The 8,816-nt window shown below is 43.2% G+C and overlaps 1 pseudogene; it reads left to right on the top strand.

Annotated features, from left to right (window-relative positions):
- The first annotated feature begins 1,072 nt into the window (after positions 1–1,072).
- LOC140491664 (cyclic AMP-responsive element-binding protein 1 pseudogene) lies at positions 1,073–1,667 on the top strand (annotated as a pseudogene).
- Positions 1,668–8,816: the final 7,149 nt, after the last annotated feature.

Below are 8,816 nucleotides of genomic sequence, written 5' to 3' on the forward strand. Positions count from 1 at the left end.
TTTTACAAAGGTCTATTCCAGTGAAAAGGAAGGACTGTATGAAAAGGCATTCTCGGCAATGGGTATCTGAGGAAAGTGATCAAATTAGACCATAAGACATAGGATTTGAAGTAAGGCCATTCGGCCCATCGAGGCCACTCCGCCATTTAATCATGGCTGATGTGCATTTCAACTTCTCTAACCCGCATTTTCCCCGTAGCCCTTAATTCCTTGTGACATCAAGAATTTATCAATCTGCCTTGAAGACATTTAGCGTCCAAGCCTCCACTGCACTCCGTGGCAATGAATTCCACAGGCCCACCACTCTCTGGCTGCAGAAATGTTTCCGCATTTCTGTTCTGAATTGGTCCCCTCTAATTCTAAGGCTGTGCTCACCGGTCCTAATCTCCTCGCCTAACGGAAACAATTTCCTCGTGTCCACTCTTTCCAACCCATGTATTATCTTGTAAGTTTCTATTAGATCTCCCCTTAACCTTCTAAACTCCAATGAATACAATCCCAGTATCCTCAGCCATTCCTCGTATGTCTGACCTACCATTGCAGGGATCATCCATGTGAGTCTCCGCTGGACATGCTTCAGTGCCAGTATGTCCTCCCTGAGGTGTGGGGACCAAAACTGGACAGAGTACCCCAAATTGGGCCTAATCAGAGATTTTTAAAGTCTCAGTAGCAAATCGCTGCCTTTTTATTCCAAACCTCTTGAGATAAATAACATCATAGCATTCGCTTTCTTAATCACGGATTCAACCTGCATGTTTACCTATAGATAATCCTCGACTCGCACTCCCAGATTCCTTTGTACTTTGGCTTTAAGAATTTTCTCACTTTTAGAAAGTAGTCCATGGTTGTATTCTTTTTTTCCAAAGTGGAAGACCTCGCGTTTGCTCACATTGAATTCCATCAGCCATTTCCTGGACCATTCTCCCAAACTGTCAAGATACTTCTGCAGACTCCACACTTCCTCAGTACTACCTGCCTGTCCACCACCCTCCTATCATCAGAAAACTTCGTTAGAATGCCCCCAGTCCCTTCATCATGATCATTACTATATAATGTGACCATGCAGGTAACCATGCCTAGGATCCAATTACCAACAGGTCCAGCAGTAACTTTCGTGTAATTGCCGAGTGGGCAGACTGTTTAAGTCCAAGGAGTTATCCAAGCAGCTCAGTCCTCAGTCATACAGTCCCCTCAAGTTCAGACTGTTCAGATTTCTACTATACTTGAAAATGAGGACTCCCAGGAATCTATGGATAGCATGACTGACTCTCAGAAACGTAGAGAAATTCTATCGAGACGGCCTTCATACAGGAAAATCCTGAATGAACTGTCTTCTGATCCCCACAGTGTGCATAGAAATCGATGAGGAGAAATCAGAAGAAGAGTCTGTCTCAACTATTACTGCAATGACAATGCAGACAACCATTTATCAGACTAGCAGCGTACAATACATTGCTCTTACACAGGGGGGAGCAATTCAGCTGGACAACAATGGTACAGATGGAGTGCAAGGAGTCCAGACACGAACAATGACCAACGCAGCGACAGCCAAGGTTGGAGCAGCCATTATACAGTATGCACAGAGCCCTGATGGACAGCAAATCTTTGTGACGGGCAGAATCTTGATAGAAATTATTCCATCGTACAGACACAGCATGGGTTCGTGAACGGCAGGTCATGCTTGTCCAATCTTTTGGAATTCTGTGAAGACATTTCAAGCAAGGTGGACAACGGGGACCCAGTGGATGTGGTGTAGCTGTATTTCCAAAACAACATCAACAAGGTGCTGTGAAAGAGGCTGTTGCACAATATAAGTGTGCATGGTGTAAGTGGTAGAAGATTTGTTGACCAATAGGAAGCAAGGTGTGGGGATAAATAAGGAATATTCTGGCTGGCAATCATTGACAAGTAGTGTGCCTCAGGGATCAGTGTTGGGACTGCAATTATTTACAATTGATACAGATGATTTGGAGTTGAAATGACCTGTAGGGTGTCAAAGTTTGCATGTGACACTAAGATGATTAGTGGAACAAAGTGAGTGGAAATCTGTGAAACTTTGCAGACAGACATAGATACATTGAGTGAGTGGGTAATGGTCGGTCAAATGAAATAGAATGTTCGTAAATATAAAGTTTATACTCTTTGTTGTAGTAACATTTAAATAAAAATACTTGAAGATTAAACATTTGCATAATTTGCTTTGCAGAGGGACCTGAGCATCCTTCTGCATTAAGGTTAGTCACCAGGTACAACAATCTGTTCAGAAAACAAATGGAATTTTGTCCTTCATTGCTGAAGCGCTTGTGTTTAAAAGCAGAGGTTATGTTCCAGCTGTATATGGGTGCCTGTGAGGCCACACCTGGAGTACTCCACCCAGTTTTTATCTCCTTAGTTGAGAAAGGATGTACTGATACGAGAGGGCGGTGCCGAGAATGTTAACTTGGTTGACTCCTGAGTTGAGGGGGTTGGCTTGAGAGAGACTGAGTAGATTGGGATTATATTCATTGGAATTCAGAAGAATGGAAACATATAAAATAATGAATGGAGTGGATAAAATAGAAGTAGAGAGATGTTTCCATTGGCAGATGAAGCTCGGACAAGAGGGCATCACCACAAGACTAGAGGCAGCAAATTTAAGACTGAATTGAGAAAGCACTTCTTCACCTCTATGAAATTAATTGCCCAGGGACGCAGTTGATGCTAGTTCATTAAACATTTTTAAAGCTAGGTTAGATTTTTTTTAAAAAAGTAATTAATTAATGGACATGGTGAGAACGTGGGTAAATGGTTTTGTGTCCACGACGTGATCAGCCATGATCTTATTGAATGGCAGAGTAGGTTCGAAGGGCAGGACGGCCTTCTACTGTTCCCAGTTCTTTATGTTATCTCTCCCTCATTCGTTACTTGAAGGTGTTGATGTTGGATTGAGATGGATAAAAGTAAAATTCACAGAACATCAGGTTATTGGTCAACAGGATTATTTGGAAGCACTTGGTTTGCTGCTTTTTCATCAGGTGGTTTTGAGATGCTGTTGTCATTTTTAACTCTTGTAACTCATGAACAGCATCAAAAGCCACGAAGCAATCCGCATGCTGCAGCCAACATTGGGCCCGGGTGATTGATGTCAGCGGCGGACCAATGGAAAAGCAGGGACAGAGCTGGAGTACCTGGAGGGGCAGTTGGTTCCCCTGACCAATCAGGGTGATTTAGGAGCGTGACTAGACTATACCACGTGATCATCCTCGCGGTCGATTCGTGATGTGTGGACGGAGAGCTGTTGGTAAAGATAGAAATAAACAGCAGGAAGCGTGAGGGAAATGATGTTGGTATGGGTTGAGAGGGTTTACAGACATTTGGTGCACATCGGAAACTACAAATTTGAAATTTAGTCTCGTTTTTGCAGTAAATGGGAAAATGCCTCATCCAGTGATTGACTCGAGTAAGCAGCACCATCTTTATTTGGGGCAACGATTCACTGGACACATGCAGCCGCAATCTTTGTAGGGGGCAAAGTTCAGCGGAATGCATGTGCAGCCCTCTCTGGTAGAGAGTCATAAGGCAGGATTTACACAGATCATATTCACACCCAGATAAATGTATTTGTTTTCTGCATTTGTTTTGTCATTCATTTAAATGATTTGGATGTGAATAGAGGTGGTAGAGTTAGTAAGTTTGCAGTTGACACCAAAATTGGAGGTATTGTAGACAATGATAAAAGGAATCTCAGAGTACAATGGGATATTGATCGGATGGAATAATGGGCTGGGGAGTGACAGATAGGGTTTAATTTATGGGCGGCACAGTGGTTAGCACTGCTGCCTCACAGTGCCAGAGACCCGGGTTCAATTCCCGCCTCAGGCGACTAACTGTGTGGAGTTTACACGTCTTCGCCGTATCTGCGTGAGTTTCCTCCGGGTGCTCCGGTTTCCTCCCACTATCCAAAGATGTGTTGGCCAGGTGAATTGGCCATGATAAATTGCTCGTAGTGTTAGGTAAGGGGTAAATGTAGGGGTATGGGTGGATTGCGCTTCAGCAGGGCGGTGTGCACCTGTTGGGCCGAAGGGCCTGTTTCCACACTGTAAGTAATGTAATCTAGATAAATGTGAGGTGCTGCATTTTAGAAAAGCAAATCAGAGCAGGAGTCGCACACTGTATTGTAAGGTCTTAGAGAGTCTTGCTGAACAAAGAGACCTTGGAATACAGGTTCATAGTTCCTTGAAAGTAGAGTCACAGGTAGATCGGACAGTGAAGAAGGCATTTGGTATGCTTCCCTTTATTGTTCAGAGCATTAAGTAAAGGACCTGGATAGGACATTGGTTAGGTCACTTTTGGAATATTGTTTGAAGTTCTGTCTCCCTCCTATCAGAGGGAGGCACTGAAACTTGAAAGGTTTGGGAATTGATTTTCAAGGATGTTACCAGTGTTGGAGGTTTTGAGTTGTAGGGAGAGGCATGATAGGCTGAGGTCATTTTCCCTGGAGTGTCATAGGCTTAGGTGTGATGTTATAGAGGTTTACAAATTCTTGAGGGACATGGATAGCGTAAATAGACAAGGTTTGGTGGAGCCCAGAACTAAAGGATATAGGTTGAGGGTGTGGTGGGGGTGGGTGGGAAATTCAAAACGAGCCTAAAGGGCGACTAAAATTGTAACATTTAAAAGCATTTGAATAGGAAGGGTTAGAGGGATGTTGGCCAATTGCTGGCAAATGGGAATAGATAAGGTTACAATATGTGGTTGGCATAGATGGGTTGGACCGAAGATCTGTTTCTGCGCTCGACATCTCTGACTGTGGAATCATAAAAGTGAACATTGCTCTGATTCATCTCTGGGCTCCGTGATGTCCACTTGTTTGTTATCTAACTTCCTCAGTCTCTCGTGTGTATTTTGCTCTGTGTAGTATTTTACTAATATTTTCACAGACCTTTTTGTAAATGAATTGTGCACTGCTGCGCAGCCCCGGACCATATGTTTCATTATCAGGTTATTTTTTCCACAATATCTTTGACAGCCAAGAGTTCTTTTTTCCAGTAAGTGAGTGGATTTTCCTTCCATTTCTGACAGTCAAATTCTGCACCATTTTCATTCCCTAAAAATCAAACTGCACTCCCTGAAACATGTGTATTTCTCCTTTCACGGATACCAGCGATCAAGGCCAAAGCTCTGTTGCCTGTTGGGAAAGTGATGTTTGACTTCCTTGTACTGCTGCAGTTGTATGGTGAAGGTGCTCCCACAACATGGTTGGGTAGGAGACATTACAGATTATTCACTTAGCGATGGTGAAGTGTAGAAAATAACTGTACAAATCAACACTAATATATTGAGAACGTTTGACATAAGGCCACAGATGGAGAATATTATGTCCGGTGACTAAAACTTTTGCGAAACAAGCAATTTTTCAGGAATGACTTAAAGGAAGAAAATAGATCTTAGAGGGTGGGAATTCCAGACCGTGTTGCCTTGGAATCTATAGAAACAGTCACACAGCTGAACTCAAAAATAAACATATCATTGGGAGTCTTAACTAAAATGAGTTATTGAGATGTGAAAGGGTGTTTGTTGCATGGAGCTAGGAATGATTACAACCAGGAATTAAGTTCAAGGGTGTGAAAGTAAATTGCTGTTGCTAATAAATGGGACGCTTTTGATTGATCAGCCAGTTCTGATACAAGTGAACACTTGGGCGGTAGGGTTTTCAATAGTCTGTAGATTATAGGGAGGGTGATTGTGGGATGCTGGCCAAGAGTGGGTTTAGATAATGAAATCTAGAGTTAACAAAATGAATGAATGAGAGTTTCAGTAAATGAGCTGAGACTGTGGTGAAGTCAGGTGATATCACTGAAGTCGAAATAGTGTTCTTGGAGTGGGACTGGGCTATCACCCTCACCTCACCTCTGGAATTCAGCTAGTTGTCAGTTTGTGAATCAAGTCTGTAACAAGATCACGAACCGAGTGGCCCTGGCAGAACATAAACTGGGTGTCACACAAGGTTATTGCTGAGCAGCTGCGTGACAGTACTGTTGATGACACCTTCCATCACTTCACTGCTGAGCGAATGTCGACTGATGGAGGGAAATTGGCTGAGTTGGCTCTGTCCTGCGTTTTTGTGTTGAACATCCCTGAGAAATGTTCCACAATGTCAGTAGGTGCCAGTGCTGGAGCAGTACTTGTCTTGGTGGGCAGCAATTTCTGGAGCACAGCCATCAGTATTATTACCACAATGTTGGCAGGGCCGACAGCCTTTACACTACTTCTCCATTTCTTGATTTGATTTGAAATAAGTTTTCAACCAATTCGATTCACATCTGTGATGTCTGGTACCAATGGAGAAGGCTCATCCACTCGGCACTGGCGGCTGAAGAATGCTGCAAATGCTGTTGTCTTGTCTGTTGCATGGATGTGTGAGACCCTTCCATCAGTAAGGGTGGGGATATCTGTGATGCTTCCTCCAGTGAGTTGTTTAATTATCCATCACCATTCCTGACTAGGTGTGGCAGAACTGCAAAGCTCAGAACTGATCCATTGGTTGTTGGATCACATAGTTCTATTTGGTGTTGCTTGCACTGTAGCTTCACCAGGTTGGCACCACATTTTTAGGTATGCCTGGTATTGCTCCTGGCATGCCCTGTGGAACTCTCCATTGAACTAGGGTTGATCCCCGACTTGATGTTAATGGTTGAATGGGGGATATACCAAGCCATGAGATTTCAGATTGGGCTGGAGTACAGTTAGAACATAACACATAGAACAGTACAGCACAGAGCAGGCCATTCAGCCCACGATGTTGTGCCGACCACTGATCCTCATGTATGCACCCTTCAATTTCTGTGACCCTATGCATGTCGAGGAGTCTCTTCAAAGTCCCCAATGACCCTGCCTCCACAACTGCTGCAAGCAACGCATTCCATGCTCTCACAACTCTCTGTGTAAAGAACCCGCCTCTGACATCCCCGCTATACTTTCCTCCAACCAGCTTAAAACTATGACCCCTCATGTTAGTCATTTCTGCCCTGGGAAATAGGCTCTGGCTGTCGACTCTATCTATGCCTCTCATTATCTTTATACCTCAATTAGGTCCTCTTTTCTCCTCCTTTTCTACAATGAAAAAATTCCGAGCTCAGTCAACCTCTTCTCATAAGAAAAGACCTCCAGTCCAGGCAGCATCCTGGTAAATCTCCTCTGAACCCGCTCCACAGCATCCACATCTTTCTTATAATAGGGCGACCAGAACTGGCCGCAGTATTCCAAGTGCGGTCTAACAAAAGTTTTATAGAGGTGCAACAAGTTCTCATGACTCTTAAACTCAATACCACTGTTAATGAATGCCAAAACACCATATGCTTTCTTAACAGCCCTGTCCACTTGGGTGGCCATTTTAAGGCATCTATGTACCTGTACTCTGATCGTCCACACTGCCAAGAACCGTATCTTTAATCCTGTACTCAGCTTTCAAATTCAACCTTGCAAAATGCATCACCTCGCATTTATCAAGGTTGAATTCCATAAACAGCAGTTCTGCTGCTGTTGTTAGCCCACAGTGAGACAGAAGTTGCAGGGTCAAGAGGGCTGATCGTGTTGTTGTATTTTCTGGTGCATCGGTAGATTTAATGTGGTTCATCCAGTTTCATTCCTTTGTTGAGACTGTGCAGTGATTAATACAATGAGTGATTGGGTCGGCCACTGTCAGGAATGCAACTTTTTAAAAAGGATTTTGTGATTTACACATGAAAGAAGTGAAATTGTCATGGTATTCGAACAGGTGAAAGACTCAACAGACAGTCAAGGTATTTTGTCAACGGATAATTTCAGTTACAACACACTTTAAACTTTTGCTAAAAATTCTGTGCCTTAGCATTATGCCCTCCACAATCACCTGATGAAGGACCGGCGCACCCAATGGTAGTGTGCTTCCAATTAAACCTGTTGGACTATAACCGAGTGTTGTGTGATTCTTAACTTAGAACATTACAGCACTACATGTAAACAGGCACAGTGCAGTTAATCAATACATTCGGAAGGATTTCCTTCAAGTTTGATGACGCAATATTAGTCAAAACCGTCACCTTCAACCTACAATGTAGCCCGGAACAAAAACTTCAGGCTGACACAAAGATTCCCACCCCACTGCAATGTGGTCACCAGGCCCGGCCCAGGAACTGGCACTGGGTCATTTGTGGACTGTGATATCAAACGAAGCGAGTAAACACAATTCTGACAGATTAGTCCTCAAATATGAGTAGCAGGTTTGAGACAAGGCCGGTGATATGCCATCTTGCACTTCGCTTAATTGCATTTCTTATTTAGAGTCGTGTTTTGCAAAGTATAATGAACTGTGCGTTTTTCTTTCCCATGGTTGGGGAGTTTTATCCCAGTTGATCACAGTTGCTGCCTCTCGCTCCACAATTTAAATCATAGGATCTATAACAAAGCAATAAACTGCAGGTATGGGAGATCTGAACCACAGAATCAAAGTGCTTGAGAATCTCAGCAGTTCTGAGGACATTGGTGAAGAGAACAACATGTTACATTTCAAGTTTACTGACTATTCGTCTGAACGGACAAAAGGTCATGAGACTTTGAACTTACAGTGTTTTATTCCACTCAGAGATGCTGCTGGACCTGCGGTTCTCCAGCACTGTGCATTCTATATTGAGCTTTATTTACAAAACACATCGGAAAAAATACTGATCTCCAAAATTGAAAGTTTCAATGCAAACACGAGCATAGTTTCCACACTCGAGTTACACAAGCATGCCTCAGTTTAAAAAAACAAGATTTAACTCAAAGTGACATTCCATCTCAAAATTAGCCGAGTTATA

Source organism: Chiloscyllium punctatum, chromosome 19 (genome assembly GCF_047496795.1).
Source record: "Chiloscyllium punctatum isolate Juve2018m chromosome 19, sChiPun1.3, whole genome shotgun sequence".
Taxonomy (NCBI): Eukaryota; Metazoa; Chordata; class Chondrichthyes; order Orectolobiformes; family Hemiscylliidae; genus Chiloscyllium; species Chiloscyllium punctatum.